The sequence below is a fragment of the Scatophagus argus genome, chromosome 19, assembly GCF_020382885.2.
Source record: "Scatophagus argus isolate fScaArg1 chromosome 19, fScaArg1.pri, whole genome shotgun sequence".
In the NCBI taxonomy this organism is placed as follows: domain Eukaryota; kingdom Metazoa; phylum Chordata; class Actinopteri; family Scatophagidae; genus Scatophagus; species Scatophagus argus.
In genome coordinates, this window is record NC_058511.1 from 3769705 (window position 1) to 3789543 (window position 19839).

At 43.1% G+C, this 19839-nt stretch overlaps 1 protein-coding gene across 2 annotated transcripts in view; it reads left to right on the forward strand.

The window, feature by feature from the left end:
- Nucleotides 1-19839, forward strand: part of scara5 (scavenger receptor class A, member 5 (putative)) — a 64199-nt gene that overhangs the window by 10424 nt on the left and 33936 nt on the right. The window lies entirely within an intron of this gene.

The following is a 19839-nucleotide window of genomic DNA, read 5'->3' on the forward strand; positions in this document are numbered from 1 at the left end:
GCTACCGTATTTTCACGACGAAAAGGCGCACCGTACGAAAAGGCGCAGTCTCAGTTATGTGTGCAATTATTGTATTTAACACACAGATAAGGCGCACCTGAAGATAGGGCGCGGGTTTTATATACACGTTTTATATACCGTACACGTCCGCCCCTGTGTGTATTCATATACTACGTACGCCGGCCTGACAACACACACGTGCATATTTAAAAATAGATCGGGAGCAAAACTGAGTTTGGTTGTGCTTTATTTAAGTATTAATTACAACACTAAAACAAGCACATTACCGGTAACAGTCACTCAAACCCATTGAAGTCCTCATCCTCTGTGTCGGAATTGAACAGCTGCGCTAAATCACACATGGCAGGTTCACGTTCCTCACTGTCAGAGTCAGAGTCCGTGCCGTGCGGCTCCCCAGAAATGATGCCGGCTTTAGCAAAAGCTCGAACAACAGTGCCAGCAGACACGTTAGCCCAAGCAGCTACAATCCAGTCACAAACTGTGGCGTAACTCGCCCGGCGCTGCCTTCCAGTCTTTGTGAAACTGTGGTCTCCTTCGGTCATCCACCGCTCCCACGCCGCTCGCAGCCTCACTTTGAACGGCCGGTTCACGCCGATGTCCAGCGGTTGGAGTTCCTTCGTCAGACCTCCCGGAATCACAGCAAGCGTAGCGTTCATCTGCTTCACTTGCTTTTTGACGTCGGCGGTGAGATGGGCACGCATGGAATCACAAACCAGCAGCGATTGTGATGTGTGGAAAAAACCACCCGGTCTCCGTACGTACACCTGCCTCAGCCAATCCTTCATCATTTCCTCGTCCATCCAGCCCTTTTCGTTTGCCTTAATAATGACGCCTGCTGGAAACGTCTCTTTAGGCAAAGTCTTTCTCTTAAAAATCACCATCGGCGGCAGTTTCTGTCCGTTGGCATGGCAGCCGAGCACAACGGTAAACGAAGCCTTTTCGTACCCCGTTGTGCGTATCGCTACCGTGCTGGTTCCCTTCCTTTCCACCGTGTGACTCACCGGGATGTCGAACGTCAGCGGCACCTCGTCCATGTTGGTGATGTGGCTCGGCTGGATGTTTTTGTCGGCGATGTGTCTGCTGCAGAAAGAGCGGAAGTTCGCCAGCTTCTCACAATAATCCGCCGGACGCTGCTGCGCTACCGTCGTCCTGCTCCGGATGGAGAAAAGGCACCGCTTCATGAACCGGAAGCACCAAGACGGACCTCCGTGGAAATGTTGAATTTTCATTTCCTCCGCTAACTTTACTGCTCTAAGCCGAATGGTGACCGTCGAAACGCTCCTCCCACCCGCTCTTTGCTCGACGATCCATTGCTCCAGTCTTTCCTCCAGCTCTGGCCACCTTGCCTTGTGTCCGCGGAAACTCAGCTGCGTTTTTTTCACCTGTCGCAGCTCGTTCTCCAGCTTCCTCCACTTGCGAACCATTGATTCGTTAATTTTATATTCTCTGGCGGCGGCTCGATTCCCGTGTTCCTCGGCGTAGCTGATAGCCTTCAGCTTAAACTGAGCTTCGTAAGCGTGTCTCTTTGCCATTTTCAGGGTTGTTAAGACAGCAATGTTCTGCATAAAGCACATACCTGTTCTTTTATACACAAATCACGCACCCATGTTCTCTATCACGTCCGCAGCATCATGGTTCTCACCTACGTCCGCACACAGATAGGGCGCTCTGGACGATAGGGCGCGCTGCACATTTTGAAAAAAATCTAAGACGTTTATATGCGCCTTATAGTCGTGAAAATACGGTATATCTGCTGAAAAGTTGGTAATTCAGTGTCTCAATGCTAAAAGTAGCACCGACGTCTGTAACTGCTTAATCCAGCTTTATCCTGTCCTCTGAGATTTTTCTAATCTGAATCGTGAAATCAGTTTGTGCCGTGTTCGAATGACCTCTGTGCTTCCTGCTGCTAACGCAGAGCTCTGCACATGTGTGACAGGCTTAAACCTGACTCCCACATGTGAAGCTACAGATGTCACAGCATTTTGGAAGCGTAACAAGCTTGGCCTTTTAGACGACCACATTAAAGACATAGAACAGATAAAGCGTGGCGGTGTCTGACTCCTTTCTACTTCATGGTTCCCGTCCTTCCCTGGCCAAGTTTCAATCTACAGCGGATTCCACTGTGGAGACTGTTTCTAATGAATGCTTCACAGGGTGATGAAGAAACTGTACCACCTTTGGCCTGATTCATGACTTGGCATCACATCTGACTTTCTAGGAGATCAAGGACATGATAATTTGGTTTGTGCGGCCCGTGAGGGTTCAGCTTTCAGTGTTTAGCATGTTTTGACTGTAAATCAAGTCACAACCAGTTGACTGCCAGAAAAGTACAGAGAGTGTGCTTTAGTACTTAAATCTTGTTTGTTTTGGTGATTGGATTTTACATTTTTAGCGTGCGACTTACAGGCCTGAATTGACCAATCATAAAAGTGATACGTCTGCCTGTATTGTGATTAACTTCAAGCCCATCATCCAAATTTGTCTTGGTGACCTTGAAACTGTCTCTAAGTCAAACATGGAGCCTTGTTTGCCTTTAACTGAAATGACCAATAAAACCATCTCGATCAAAGGTCGACTTACATGTTTCTTGTGGAGCTTTCAATCATATCTCACCCTCATCATGTCAACTATCTCTGAGTTAGTCCTCTTCTTTTGAATCACGAACCAGTGCTCAATGTAGCTGCTGTTTTAAGGTAGACAAGAAGAGCAACAAAAGGGCTGAAGACTGAAGAGTTTCAGGGGATTTAAAACTTGGAACGTGAGATGAAAAGTTCCATAATTTAGCTTTGAACCGTTAAAAGTCTAATGCCTCAGGTACAAATCACTGACACATTATGTAATAATGGAGGAGAGTATCCACTCACTTGCCCACCAAAACATTTACCAAAGTCAAAAGTCCTAAACTGCTTTTACTAAATTCCAAAGCTGAATTTGGAGGCATAGACAATATTTCTTTTTAAATTTCACACGTGTCAGCCACATAATAAAGTGAAAAGTTAAACTTGTGAGAGAAAATGAGAAATTAGCTGAATTCACATCACTCAGTCTGTGCTTGTTTGATACTTGGTTTGTGTGTAAGAGACACGTGTCTGTTGCTACCAGATAAGTACAGAATGAGCCATGGTCAGTATCGCCATGGTCTGTATCTCTGTTGTGTAAAACCATACTGTATGGCAGTTGCACTCCACTCTGTGTAGCGTTTGTCAGGACTTGTTGATTGTCTGTAGCAGCAGCATCTTTGGACTTTATTTAATTTAGTGTTTGGTGCATTGTGATGCTGGAATACTCATACGTTTAACAGCAACGACAACACCACCACCACCACCACCATCATCATCATCATCACCATCATCAGCCCCCTGTGACGCTGCCCCAGTCAGGGTAGTGATACTGACCCCAATAATGATGCTGTTGCTTTTGTCTGGTGTGTGTCTGATAGAGAAAGCTGTGGGGTTGTGACAGGCTTTATGGCTGTTGCCTTCTCAGAACCTTTTCTGTGGCCCCCTTGTAAATGTCGACCATGTTATTAGAGTGGAGGAGCACAAAGCGAAGCTGATAGAGACACAGAGGGAAAGAGGGGCTGGAAGGGCACAATAATTAAGGAAGACAGAGAAAGAAAGTGAAGTGAGAGAAGCAGGTTTAAGAGCTGTCTGGCTCAAACCAGCAGGATTCTGGAGGAATCCACTGCTCTTATTAATCCTAATATCATTTCAAGACCTCCTCTCCCCACCCCCCCCGAGCTACCCACTCATGCCGTGACCACATGGCTGATGCCATTAAATGGATGTGGCTGTGTGAGTATTCTCAGGCCCAGGGATGTAGTTAAGAGTTTGGATCTGCTCTGTTGTCATTACACAGGCATTGGTTATTCAAGGCTTTTAGATGAGGTTGTTTCAGAAAAGCAATCAAACCAGGCTTTTCAGCCGGCCTCTCTTAAATTAGATGCCGGCCATCCAAAAGCTAAGCGGCTCCAGCAATCTGCAAGGGGAGGTCTCTTCGCCACACATACATCCATGTGACGCAAGTGCATGCACAAACACACTATCATCAACTGCCAGTTTTCCGATGTGAACACAGCTCCAGCTCTGTGTTATCCACATTTGCTTTCTGTTTGAATTCTCACTTGACTCAGAGTTTTTGTGTTTTGTGGCCCTTACGTACGGCCTCCTTGGCTTTATTCCAACTTCGTGGCTCTGCAAGCACCGCTCGTGCATTCAAACACATCCATATTTCATTGCTAGCAGGATCACGGAGCCTCATCTTTGGCTGAAAACATCTGCGTTCACAGGATGATAAGTGCATTCTAAAATTTTCTGTGTCAGCGCATGTGATCCTAAATCTTATTTCTGGACACGTGAACAGAAACAGAGACAGATAAAACCAAAATGACGGAGGATAAAAGAGCCAGAGGAGTCCTGCTTCATTCATCATGAGGCCAAGAGCTACACTGCCAGCCCATTATTTCTACAAGCTTATCTCCATGCAGATAGGACAGAGCTCAGCAGAGAGAATGGCACGCTGAAAGCTCACATGTTCAGTTCTCATGATAGCCAGTCTGTAAGCCTGCTGAAATGTCCTGAAATGTCCAGACTTTTATCATCTCAGAGGCGCCTGCTGGAGAGACTTTTGTCTTTGTAGTCTCTTGTTTTGACTGACACAGTTCAAGAGGAGGACCATTGCTTAAGAGACGTGCTTTGTCCTTTTAGAATTGTAGAACTGCGTTGGCTAGTTCAGAGGATGGCATGATTTAACTTCTGAAGACTTTGCTTCCCAGAAACCCTGTGAGCTAACCTGAGTAGGCGTCTGAGTGAGAAGTTTTACTCCTCCAGCTTTCCTTGATCACATGGTCAGTGGATCTTCGTGGGGTAGGATCTTCATGTGTCCATGAAATATTCCAAATCAAGAGTGTGAAAAGAACCACACTGGATTATTTCCTCATTTTCTTAGCAGTTTTAATTTAAGCAGGTCTTAGCCTTTGATCCCCTCTTTTCTGTGTGGAGGTTTGGGATGTTTTTGGTTAAGTTTTGGCCAGACATTCCTACAAATACCTTGCTACATATGGAGTCGGTTCTGAGAATAACGGGTTGTGTAAAACACCCAACAAACACACTCTAATAGGCCGAGTTTGGCCCATATATGGCCTTGCAGTCAGAGCTTCAGCTGATAACGGTGTGTGCTCAGGACAGGACGTTTAAGCTGGATTTATACATTTTATATCTGTGTTTATGAGCTGGATGGATCGTCCAACATTTTGAAATGGTTGGTGCAGTTTGGTCCTGAGTAGAATCTGTTTAATCACCTACATCCACCTGTTGCACAGTACATCAGAAAGTCTAGATGTTACAGACAGCTGTAGTACTTCAAAGGTATGATTCAGGACACGTGCCAGTTACTTTAACAGGGTAATCATCCTCCTACATGCCACAGATCTTCAAACCCAAAACTCAGCCGAAATCCCTCTCTTCAGCTTCCACTGTAGGTGCAACTGAGTCAGGTTTTCCAGTTGGAGCAAACGTGCAGCTCACAGGTCTGGCGTGGTGGTGCTCTTTCCTCAGCCATGTAATTGCTGGAAAACATGATGGTGGGTTTGTTATTTTTCTTCCCAGCCATGAAATCTTTGAGCTGACTTTGTGTATCTCAGTGATAGGTAACAGGCATGTTATCCCCAAGCAAAAACAGGCAGCAGGTCCTGAAGCAGCTTGGGGTAGCAGTGACCTTTGTAGTAACTCCGTTTGGTCATGCATGATATCATAATTACTTTTGTGTTTTCGTCAGCTTTTCCTGCTGCAAAAAGATAAAAAAAATCTCTATTTGCTCTAGTGAAAGCAGATTATTTGATAGTTTATTACCTGAAGTCATGACATCACGTCCAGGTAGGCCTTTGTGCCAGTCAGTACTTATGTAACTGAATGAAAATATCTCATTCAACATTTGCATCCACGGCATCACACTGTAAGAAACCGAAACTGTATTTACTTTGTTAGTTCTCATCTAAAGTGTTTTTTCCCACTTTTTTATCTGTAATCTGTGAGCTTTCACTCCTTTGTCCTTCTGTGTTTAACTTGTCTGAACTCTGTGATCTTCCAGCTTGCCAGTCATGACATTTTTTTAGTTATTTATTGAGAAAATATCTTTTAGGTTTGTTGGTCACCGGTGAGAAGGTGCTCAAAGACATACCTGACCATTAGATAAAAAAATGAGGGGCTAATTATACCCAAACCACAACCTTTGGATCAAAAAGAAAGAAGAAGAAGAAGGCGCTCTTTCACAACACGGTACAAGATAAAAATCTGTGTTGAACGTGGACCATATGTGTCTGTCTATAGAAAAACTTTCAAAGGGTAAATCTGACACTGCAAAGTGACTTTAAAGAGAAACTTTGAAGCGCTAAAGTCACACCCTTGTGAAAACAATAAATGTTTTTTGCGGCTGAAGACAATTTCAGTCTGCTTGTGTTTGACTCCCCGCAGGAGACTAAATCCTCCGTCTGAGACGGAGTATGTGGCAAAAAAGAGAGAGAGAGAGCGAGAGAGAGAGAGAGACACACACACACACGCACAAACTTTTCTTGTGTGTACTTTCAGAGACTTAGAATGAATGCAAATGAAAAGACACGTATGTAAAAACACAGAACACACTTAAAGGCACAAAAATGCACACACACACATTTGTGTATTAATGCATGTTTAATAAGTGCAGTACACATACACATACAAACATTTATACATACAGTCACAAACATGCACACACCCGTGTCTGCATTTGCATACTGACATGTCACAAAAAACACACAAATACATAAACATTCCCACACACTAGTTATTTAATCATGCATATGTGTGCACACACAGACTCAGATATTCAGAGACATGCTGAGCCACAAACCACACACACACACACACACACACACACACACACACACACACACACACACACACACACACACACTCACACACACTCACACACTTACACTTACTTGAAATGTACACCCAGTCCCAGGGTCCCTAAATTGCGTCTGAGAACATAAAGCCTTTTCTAATGAGACTCTGTCCCGTGGTCATGGTCTTTTCTATAGGAGAGAGTCTGGAGAAGGTCCAGCATTCCCAGTGGGAGTCCATCATAAGAGGTGCACACACACACATACACACACACAGAAAGGCAAGCAGAGAAAAGTCAGTCTTTCATTCTCAAACAAAGAGAAATCCCCAAAGTCAGTGCAGCCTCATTCAGGCAGTCAAAGTCAAACAGGTCATTAACATGTCAAGACTAATTGCAGAAGACCTCAGTCTCTGTTCACTGTGTCCAGCTCTCTGTGTTTCCTCACTGTAGCAGAGATTTTTTTGTGTTTAGAGGAAGAATACTTTGGCGCTCACTACAGAAGCAGAGCAATAATTGGAGCGAGTGGCGTCGTCATGGTTGTGTGGTTGCATAATCATTCATCGAGAGGTTGCGTTTTTCAGGATGAACCACAGCCAGGATCACTGACAGCAGAGAGCGATAACCTGCTCATTTCATTAATCTCTCAGATACTTTTATACAAGGATGTGGATTGTTCATAATCAGCAATACTTTTTGTCTCCTTGCTTTGTTTTCTTTGTTTGATAGCTGGATTGAGACTCAAGTTGGAAATTTGCAGCTGTTTTTGCAGCTAAAAACATGGGAATAGTCAAAGAAAACATCGTGATGAGGTGTGGCTCTGCGGATGGATGGATGGTGGTGGTGCAGTGGTTAGCACTGTCGCACCAGGTTCAAATCCCAGTCTGGGCCCGACTATGGGGAGTTTGCATGTTCTCCCTGTGCCTGCGTGGGTTTTCTCCAGGTTCTCCGGCTTCCTCCCAAAGTCCCGAAAACATCACAATTAGCTACTCTAAATTGCCCCTAGGTGTGAGTGAGTGTGGTTGTCTGTATTTGTGTGTTGGCCCTGCGATTTACTGGCGACCAGTCCAGGGTGAACCCCGCCTCTCGCCCGTAGTCAGCTGGGATAGGCTCCAGCTCCCCCGCGACCCTGACATTTAAGCGGTATAGAAAATAGATGGGAAATACCCAACAAAGTTAACTACAAAAAGTTTCAATCATGTTTTTTTATCAGTGTCAATTTAAGCTTGATTTCTCACAGTTTTCAGTTGCTCTCGTTTTTAATAAATCAAACCATTCTAAGAGTTCAGCACCTTATCATAGCCAGCTGACACCCTTTGAAATAAATAAGTCGTAAACGTTCACACTTTCAGCTCAGCCTCAAGCCAAACAAGGTCATGAGATGCAATAAAGTGGAGCACTGCAGCGTTTGAACAACTCCAACACAAATAAAAGCAGCAGGCCTCACTGATGCAGCTCTCAATAAAAGAGCTACAGCGGTTCTGTCTTTTGTTTCGTTTTTCTTTATTTTACACATCTGCAGGAGAGGACGGGTTAAAGCTTCAGGGATTTCAACAGCACGACAGCAGGCGCCCCAAATTAGTCTCTAAAGGTCTTTTTCTGTTATACTAGCAGACTAATTAAGCAACAACAGATTCCAAAGACTCTGGGCTGCGCTGAAGTCTGTCACACACACATGCACACACACACACACACACACTGCAGGGGAGTTTCATTGAGATAATTGTGATGCTGGGCCTCAGCGAAGTCCAAAGAAACGTACTGTACGGTGCAACGTTATGACAGTTGGCGTCACAGTGCTGAGTGGTTGTTATTTTCCAACTGGGTTTGATGGGATGACAACAAGGAACAGAAGAATTACACAAACAGTGAAAACGTGAGCAAACGAGTACAAAGCTCATGCAAGCTTGAAAATCATCCAGTTCTTTGAGAAACATGTTAAAAGCATTTCCTGCTTGCAATAATATTAGAACATTGACAGTAACTTTCATCGTGTCATTTGCATGCATTAGTCAAACAAAGTCATAAAGTTGGCTTTTGCCTGTGAAGACGACAGCCCTTTTGTCTCGTGTCTCCGTGTAAGACAAAAGCGTGTTCGATTTTATGGCTGAAATGAAGCATTTTTACTGCTTTGTTTGCATACATTTTACAATAATGTGTACTTTATGGTTGCTGTAAACCAGCTGAGTGAGCTGATAAAAGCTTTGTTGGATGCAGCTGACAACATAAAGCTTCTCTGTACGTCAAGATGCTGTAGAGGAACATAACGATTAAGGTTACATGCAGTTTATTATGCTTGTAGATTGGAATTTTGTGTTTTTTAGCTTTAATTAAAAGTTTAATCTGATTTTCTCTTGTTTTTACTGGCATAAAACCAAACTTCAAAAGCACAGAAAAACCTCAGAACTTTACATTCAGTTGTTGCAGAGTTCAGATATGAAGTCAAGTCCAAGTGGGAGTCAAAGTGTGTGTGTGTTAAGGCTTTTTTGTCACTAATAACTGTATGTTTGAATCAACCTGTAAAAATCAAAGAAATTAAAAAATCTCATGCAGTCGACATGATTGATTTCATGACTTCTGTTAATCTAAATGCTCCACAGAGACTTTAGACTAAACGCCGGCGGTAAAAGTCGGCTGATCCGTTCATTGAAATCCCCTCTGCGTCCCTTCAGGAAACACTCAGACGCCCCGACAGGAGGCCGAAAACCGGTTCCTCTGTAGAACGCACACAAACACACCTATTAAGTCATTCGGGCAGTCACAGCAAGAGCCTCGCTTTGATGTCTGCCACATCAGACAGGGTCCACGCTTAGAAATCAAACAAACCCCACCGCCGCCACCGCTGTCACTTCATTTGGACATTCCTGTAGCTGAGTTACAGCTGGCTGAACTACACACACACACACACACACACACAAAACCTCCCCCGGAGAGATGCTTCGACCTGACTGTGGAGCGTAGACACAAAAATGATCAAAATAAACAGCAGAAAGCAGCAGATATTACAGTTCTTTGTCTGTCATGTTGAATTTCCAGTTTAAACATTTCATCCAGCTTTCATAACAAAGCTTCAACAGCTCTGTTTAGAAAATATATTTATGTAACAGAGTGTAATTCTGTGGTTTGTAGAGGGGGTGTGCATGTAGCCACAGCTGCAGAAACAGGCTTTGTGTGTGTGAGCAGCACTGACCAGTGGAGTTGGGTATGAGTGTGTGTGTGTGTGTGTGTGTGTGTGTGTGTGTGAGGGTGGGTTCACGACCCCGTGTCAGACATGTGGTTTTTGTGAAAGACAACAGCATGCTTAGATAGATGGATGAATGGATGTTTAGCTTCAAGCCAAGAGAGATCATATTCGAAATGGCTGTCAGATTTATGTGACACCAGTGGTTTGCCAAAATTAAGACCACATTTTCCCATAAAACCCGTCTCACTTCTATCACCACCACCACAACAACCCCCCCCCCCTCCGAGTAAACTTATTTAAAGTCACTTTTTCATTGGCCGTTCACTCATTGCACTATTGACTTCTGAAACTCTGAAAGCTTTGTCTCCATTTGCTCCAGAGGATAAGATAAGATAAGATAAGATAAGATAAGATAAGATAAGATAAGATAAGATAAGATAAGATAAGCCTTCATTAGTCCCGCAGTGGGGAAATCCTTATCGTCACAGCAGCACAAAGGCAGCAAAATCAATGTGAGACAAGTCGAGTAAAAATATATATATAAATATAAGTTAAAAAAAACTATATAAAACTATACAACACACAATATTTACAGTATTTCATGATTTTTAAATTATCACCAGTAAAAGTTCGCACTAGGAGGTGGGGGGATTATTGCACAGTGATTTGCTGAGATTCAGTTTGTGGTTGGAGGGTGTGGGGTCTGCTGGGAGCAGTGCTGGCTGTGCAGTCTCCCCAGGTGTCCAGTCTCTTCCTGTCTGCAGTAGCCAGGTAGCCAGATGCTGTTGCCCCAGGAAACCACTCCATAGGATAAGGCCAAAAAAAGTCCTGAGGAGTGTCCCCTGCACTCCAAAGGACCCGAGTCTCCTCTGGCCCTTCTTGTACACTGCAGTGGAGTTGTCTTTTCAGTCCAGTTTGCACTTGTAAGAGTCCACTGACTCGATGTTCATTCCCTGGATGTTCACCGGTGTTGGGGTGAGGGTCCACGCCTGCATCAAATCCATCACCAGCTCCTTTGTTTTCCCTGCACTGATCTGGCAGCAGTACCGCTGGCACCAGTCCACAAAGTGGTGGATCAGTCCTCTGTATTCTGCATCGTTCACCTGAGGTATGAGGCCAGCTGCGGGGCCCCCGTGATGCAGACCACCATCTCAGACACATGGTTCTGTGCCCTCACGTACTGTGGGCGGTTGGGGTCCAGAATCTGTACTGTAAGGTGCTGTCCAATATTCAGTCTTTTAGCTCTTCCATTTACGATCCATTTCTGGTTCTGGTTCTTTAGCTTCTAAATGTTTGGCTGTTTAAACTAAAGGGTGACATCACCACTTTATCACACAAGCTTTAAAAATCTCCTCCTACACAGATGAAGATGTATTTCAAGCCAAGTAAGATCATGACATACTTTGATTTCCAAGTCCCTAGTTACCTAATAAATAGATCTGACGTCCCTCTGGTTCCAGGCCTCCAATCAGAACAGTCAGCACTAAACAGTCAAAGCACATTCTTTATCTGTGGCTGCACCAGTGGAGCTTGGAAGTGGGCTGTTGTTTGCGTATTGTAGTGTTGTGTGTGTGGCGTGATTGTGTAATTGTGGTGGTCGACCGTGGTTGATTGCAACGCCGTCTGCTCCGAACTGTTTCAGATTCAACACGGCCAGCGATAAATCAGCCGTGACGTTCCCGCAGTCTGTCAGGTTGCGCTGAACTTATAAAATGTCAGACGATATTTTTTCCTTACGACTGTGTGGAGACCAAAACAGAGCTAAAAGTAAAGAGTAGACTTAGATTTAACAGGTGGCCAGAAGCGTGACTCAAAGTGAAATGATGCTCCATGTCTGCTGGATTTAGGAAACTTTGAACAACATGTCAACATTATAATGTGGTCATCCGAGTCTTTTTATATTTGTATTGTGATGGTGGATTCAGGCCACAGTCTTTCGCCCCATTTTATTTCTGTTCTTCCTTTGTTGTATCACTGCTGCAGTAATCCAATTTAATCTTTATCTCACACACATTTCATCTTTAAGACAGCTGGCAGTAAGTGAGCTTAGCTCCGGATATGAATCTGGTCTTTTGTACTCATCCATTAAAAAAGCCTGACAGCTGCCTTTTGATGTGATGTCAAGCAAAGCAGGTTATTCCGCTGGATTTTAAGATCCTGAAATTTCATTCTCACTCACTGCTGGAAGACTTTCAGGTCTGAAGTTCACAAAAAGAGTCTTTCTTCTGTACTTCCTTCCCTCCTTCCTGGCGCTGGCAACCCCTCAAAGCCAAGTAGGATGTTGGTCAGTTTCTGTCTGGTTGAAAGTGACTCGCAACGCTCTGTTTTATTCACTTGCGCACAAACACATGAGAACACGGCGAGACAGATGTGGTGTCCATATCTTTTTGCTTTTTTGTTATTTTTTTTACCTGAGAACCAGCTGTTTTAATATTTCTTCAGGTTGATACTTTTCTTCATCCTCCTCCCAGGTCAGATCACTTTCACCTCTGGCTGGTCAGTTAAACACCCTGCACAGAATAGGATTTGGATTTTAGAGTTACATTACATGGTGTGCCAGTGCTGAAGTCGTTTCAGCTATTTCACAGAGACAAGTTCCAGTTTGTTCCAACCCAGAGTCCCATAGGAATCACTTTGATTATTGGACCGGTCTGCAATGAATGGTTTACATCCTGTGCCAATGCACAAAGTAAGGGTGTAACATTTTCCCTTTTTTTTTCTTTCCAAAATACATACAACACATACCCACAACAATAAACAATAATCAAGCAGTGCAAAACAATAAAACTGGTGAAAGAAACAAAAGGGGACCAAAACAATTCTTAGGGATCCCGAGTTGATTAAAAGGATAAGACATCAGTACTTTCTTCTCATCTTCACATGACTCAGTCTGACCTGGAAAAGTCAGTCTGTGCTCTTCAGACACTGTGACACTGCAGGTAGTTCACAAAGCATTATGACCACGCAAAACAGTTTTCTAGATGTCAGTGCAGTTTCACATGTTTGTATTACAACTTTGACATATTTTGTATGCATTCTTCTTGTATTAAACAAACATTGTTTTCAGAAGGGGATCAGAGAACCAACACAGTGGCCAGACACTTCCTTTCAGGGCTCCAGGTGGCGTAAGGTTAAAGTGTTGTCTGCAGATAACCAAGCCGTTTACGTGTCCAAACGAGGTGCGACAGGTTAAGGCTCGAATAGTACAAGCTGGGTCAGAACATGAGATAAGGATCAAAACTTACTGACAAAAACAGGATGCTGGAAAGCTAAAGCACATGGCACGCAGGCAATCTGGCAAAGATTGAGTGGCGCTAGACCAGTTTATATACTGAGGAGCTAATGAGGAAATGGGAAACAGGTGAGTGGGCTATGTATGTCCGTAACATGTACTGAGATTTCTGGATTTTTCTTCAGTTTAAAGGGTCACAAGCCAATAAAAAGTTTGGAGCAATCAAGATAATAAGATTGAATTAGTATCTGAGATGATCGGTCTTGATTATCTCCTAAAAAATGCCTCCATTCTGACTCTGAATTTTAACACCTGATCCCTGCTTTGTTCTGGAGGGTCATTCCAGGTACTCCATAGACCAGACTCAATGTACAAGGACTGTTTGTTCTGGCCTTTTATTATTTCTGTGTTTGGGTTGGATAACTGGAAGAAGAGGAGGAGGAGGAGGAGGCCGGTAGAGGCTCTGAAGCATGTCACAAATATATCAGCCATGTCTGACTCCTTCACGGAGGTCCAGTGATGAAAGACACTTGAGCAAATAATGTTGTTTTGCCTGATTATGCTTCTCCATTGAGGTGTTTGTCAGCGGTTACACCAGGGGTTGATGTGTGATTGATGGATAAATGGCCGTGTGTAATCAAGGTAATCTTGTTTACGTTCTCCCATTCACTTTGCGAGCACCACAGTACTGATGGGGCCTTTGCACTGAAAATGGCTTTTCTTGATCACAAAATGCCAAAGACGACTGGCGTCTTTTCAAACATCTTCATCTTCCCTGCACTGTTAGCAAACACCACCACACACAGAGACACTCAAACTGACCACTCAACGTCAGTGTGGTTTCAGAAAGTCCTCATCAGCTGTAATGGGGTTGTATACACAACTGACCTGCAAGAAGACAGACAAACAAGTGAGCAACAGGAAAACAACATCTTGGAATTAAGGCTGGTTTTGGGGGAATTTGATGCGCTCTGTGGACTCACTGGAAGAATTAAGCTTAAAAATCTGAATCTGTATAATTGCATCCAACTCTAAAGTGCAGCAATACAACCAAGTTTTGTTTTGATGATCGCGCTGCTCGTGCTGGATATGCGTTAACCTGAGGAAAGCTTAAATAATTGATACTCTCTGCAAACAGGTTATAAAATTTGAATAAAGTTATTTTGATAAAGAGGAAGTTGTAATATTTTGACAAAAACATATGTGCAGCTCCATGTGACTATGAGGTCTCTTTAAGGTCACTTTAACTTTACACCTTTGGCTGTCTGTGAAGTGCGTCTTCTTTTTGATTTGTCGGGAATCATTCTGAGCTGCGGGACTAAACCCGACTTGACAATCTGAATCTCACTTTGATACACAGATGAGTCCCTCAAGACATCCACCAAGTCTGTTTGTAATGGCAGGGACCTTTAAAGCTAAATAATGAAGCTGCTTTTTTTGTCCTAGAAAACACACGCACACACACTGATGCACACACACACATACTTCCTTTATTAAACTCCTTGTGAAAGGGCTAAACGGGGAGATTAGTAACCATGGCTGCAGGACATTTGACTTGTCCACCACAGGGATGCATCATGGAAGACCTGTAATTCAGAGGGACACACGAAGTAAAGAGTAAAACTACTTACTCCCACCAACAATCCTGCAACATTTAGTACAAAAAGTTTGTTTTCGGTGGTGCAGGTTTACCAAATTCTCCTTGCAGCTGTCACCAAAAGTATAGCAAAAGACAGTATACAGTATGAATAAACTGTAAATATGTTCGCTGTGTTCAGTTCTCAGATGATCTGTTGATTTTTATTTTAGGCAGCTTTAAAGTAAACATCCATTCATTGTTACTTCTGCTTGGAGTAACATGAAAAGCATCAAAGGCAAACACGTGGGAGGGGAAACTGTCGATCAGAATCAATCAGTACAAGTCATTGATCTGCTGACTGAACACGGGTTTATCAGCTCGTTAACTGGTGCAGCCCAGAGACACGCACACACACACACACACACACACACACACACACGCACGCACACACACACACAGACGGACAGGTTGGCTGGACAGTGTCTTGGCAGATAGCGAAGACAGAAGGAGGACATTCCTCTGTGTGCAAAGCCAAAAACAACATGGAGCCTTCATTTATCTCTTTATCTGCAGCCTGCACGAGTGTGTGTGTGTGTGTGTGTGTGTGAAGATCTAGAGAGTTAAAATTAGATTACTTTGGTTAAGTTTTTTACGTTAAGTGTGCTATAAGAGGCTCGGAAGTGAATGTAGTCTCTGGACAGCCTTCACACACACAATAAGACAAGTTTTTCATGCTTGTGAGAGAGCGAGAGAGAACATCCAAACATCCGACAGAAATACAGACTGTCATTGTGCAGTAAGTACACAGCCATCCAGATCCCGTGTTTCTAAGGCTGAATGCACAGCACACACCAACGCATGCACAAACTGGACAAAGACTTGTTGTTTTATTGAAATAAGAAAAGAGCTGAAAGACAGAAATGTGATTATTAGGCTCTTTTCATCCAGAGTACGTTTACTGTTTGGCTCTGAGTCACACACTGATGCCGACATCTGCAGTGTGGGCGGAAGTGATTGAAATCTTGATCTTAACGCACCAACAAAGCTGAGGAAGATGAAGACTGCAGGGTAAATACATACATACATACACTATGTGGACAAAAGTATTGTTATTATAGAATTCAGGGGTGGTATGGAGCTGCTTCCAACTTTGATGGCAACAGTTTCAGGGAGGCCCTTTTCTATACCAACATCAGTGTCTGACCTCACAAATGGTGAGGCCTTCAGGAAACAGTATGTGTAATCAAAAGTCTGTTTTTCAAAACAAATCCCAAGATTTTATGCATTTGGAACAGGTTCCATTTTCACACCTGTTAAATATACCCAACTGTAATCCTTTAGCTATCATTAAAACACTGTGTGCCCCACATCAGTCAGCTGAATTTACATCATACATCATCATCAATCATACATACTTTACTTTACATACTTTAGGTCATGGGTTGTTTGTCGTTTGCTCATCGTGATGAGTGCGGATAAAATGCTTCAAATAATGTGAATCCAGTGCGAACGCTCACACACAGAGACCACGTGAGGACTGAAGCAGGAAAGCAGAATCCATTCACATTACGCTCTGAGGCCCAGCTGTTGTGTCGGCCTTCCAGACGTCTGATACATGAGTGGAAAGTGTCTTCTGCACAGAAGATTTCAAAAACCATGAAGCTGTGAATCTGGGACTGTTTTCTGCCATGTGTGTGTGTGTGTGTGTGTGTGTGTGTGTAAGAAAGGAAAGAACAGGCGTGGAATGGAAAAGAAACAAGATGACTTTCCCATCCTACAGAGCTACAGTATGAGAGATTTGAAATGGATTTGTCAGGCATAAGTCTCATCTTTCAGTCTATTTGTCATCATCCTCGCCTGCAGCCGCACGACGCTCACCTTAAAGACTCGACTCTGCTGCGCTAACTCGACAGCAGTCTGACGCTATGAGGGAAGACGACTGAAAGACAAGTGCGATTACAGCTCTGTGGGCTGTATGTCTTTCCCATACTGTTTTGTTTTTATTAATTCACGGGTATTTGTTGTTTTGGGGTTTTTTTGTTGTTTTTTTTAACAATGAGACCCAGGAGGAATTCAGGGATTCTGAACCCTCACAGTTGGATTTAGAGCTAAGGACACTTTGCCAGCCTCTGCAAACATTACATGTTCATTTTGATCATTTTTAATTTTCTTTAAAAGGTAGAATGACCCTCAGCTTTGGCCGATAAATAAATATTATATATCTTTCTTTAGACTAGGGATGTAACTAACAGTTAATTAAATTAGGGATTAATTTGTCAATTACTCAGTTGATGCCTTTGTCTCTAGAAACAATGAAAAATGCCATTCACGTATTGTCAGAATTTTCAGAAAGATTATTTTGTATGATTTAATTTAATGGTCCCATTCCTCCAAAAAAGGCAGTTTACAGTTATGTAAAACAGAGACAAGTATCAAGTTCTCACATTTCAGGAAGTGGAACCCGCAAAACTTAAAACTAACCAGTAAATACTCAATGGGCAGATGAATTAATTTTCATTTCACAAACCTAACATACTTGTCTCTTTTTTAACGTTGATGACAGGCAGCTGAGTCGCTATCAATCATTGCATTGCATAATAATAATAAAATAAAATCCCATAATGACATTTAAAATAACAAAGCATCTCTGAATGTAAAGCCAATATAAAGACGGTTTTAAAGTTGCACCAACCAGCATGTACTCTTTGTTTTGGTTTTGTAGCTCACGTCTTTACCGTCTTGGCTGAGTCTCCCAGCCCTCGTTAGCCGCATTTCCTGCACAAACAGGCAGCTCCGGTTGTTTCCAGTGAAAAAGGCTTGAAAAACGCCGTTGCACACCTGTGTAGCACCGAAACAGCGGACTGTTTGTGTTCATTGTGGGGCAATTAGCCAGTAAGGAGGCATTTATTGGAGTCTCCCAATAAATGCTAATGTTGCTCTGTATCTGCTGGATGGTGAGCACTTCAGCCGTATCAGCTGCGTGAAGGGATGGCCGTGTTTAAAGCCTGTTCCATCATCACCGCTTTAAGATTGTCCTGGTGAATAGAAAAGCCTTTACTGTCCGTTCAGTTGCCTGACGGTGACCTCTGAGGTTCGGTTGATTGCATATGCAGAGCTGTTTACGTCAACCGAGCAGCAGTCTAACAGACATCAATTAGTGGAGAGCGATGGCTGATGCTGATTGATTATTCCTTTAGGCGGTGAAACCAGAGGAAACAAAGCAGGACACATGGTGGAAATTTTATTCAAATGTGTTCTGGCAACAGGATACGATTATAAGTTTATATGTCTTCGCTCTAATGACACACATTTGTCCTGAGCTGTGAGAGCACACGGCCCTCAAACATCCTGTGGTTAAGAAATGTAATTCTGTACCTTAAACTAGCAAAACCACACTGCGGTTTCAGAAAATTTGGAAGCCGTTCTTGGATTACGTTAACACTAATCTCTGTCCTGCCACCCCATCTGTAACCTTTGAATTACCCTCACAAGACTATCTGACAGAAATGTGGTATCCATGTGTATTTTGTTACTTCTGAGAAATAATTCAAAATGAAAAAGCCAGATTGTTTTTTGCTTGACCATCGTGGATGTTTGTATTGTTTCTGTTTCTTTTTCCTCTTCTCGTCTTTTAACAGGTTCCTGTGGTTTGTCCTTTTACTCGCACTCCTAGTGCTTGCGAGTAGTCAAGTGCTTGTCTGTATGACAAAATGGACAATCAGGAATTGAGAGGAGTGAAACATTTCATTTGGAAAAATCAGAGCAAAGGAACGCGTTTCTTGAAGTTACAGATTAAAGGATAAGATCATACTGGAGGGTCGTTTATAAGTGAGAAGTGTTAGGAAAAGAATAACACTGACTGACTTCATCATCATGTCGTAAGCTTCACCTTCAATAATGGGGACAACAGTGGTCCTAAAACCAGTTTACAGGCTCATTATCGCCAATAACTGGACTTGTGTTGCACGGTACACTGTGGTGAACGGTGGGATTCACTCCATTAGGAAAACCAGGACCGCTCTTACCTGTTAGCTGACGGTGTGTGAATACCAACAGGTGGTCATGACCTCAGGTTTGGGTGTTGGGACTGGAACTTTAGGCCTCAGACACAACTTCACGTATCATCAGATTAACAGACACTGAATTTCTTCATTCCAGCGTCTTCTTTCAGCCACTGGATCTGCTCGCCATCAGATCGCCATTCAAACCCTTCATGCAGACCAAAGTGTCAGGACAACCAGCAGTCTGAAGTTTGCCTGATGTAATGATGATTATTGTGCAACATGTCATTTTTTTAATAAGTCATGCACTCCAATATGGGCTATTACCAAATGGTTTCACTTCACTTCATCATCTCATAAACAACTGACATTTGTCAATTTGTTTTCCTATTTCTCTAGTTGTGAGAACCACACTACACAATCCAAGCTTTGCATTTCAGCTACAATAACTGAGCTTTCCTCCATCATGTTTCCTAATCCTGTTTAACAGAGTGCTGTTTTCATCATTTCATTTTTCATCTTGTCTCTTCTCCTTCTTTGCTTTTTTTCCTTCATCTCCTCCTTCTTATCAATCCATCATCTCCTTTTCCTTTTCAGTGACGAACTGTTGAGAAACTGCTTCTTGTTCATCTTAAATTTATGTGCGTTCTTTTTAACCAAAAATACCACTGACAGGTCATCATTTAGCAGTTAAGCGCCCTGTGTAGTGGAGAGATTTCAGCTTATTTAGTTTTTCAGGTCATTAGGAACAAACCTAACACACACAACGAGCCGGAATTCAGATGATTTGTTGCCAGCAGTGTGGCTTTGCAACACTTCTCTTGCTCTGAGGTCATGCAGATGCTGGCACATGAAGTCACACACACACACAGAAACACACTCAGACATGTGGAACATTTCGGGAGTTTGTGATATCAGGCTTCGGTTGGGTGCATCAGCGTGTCGC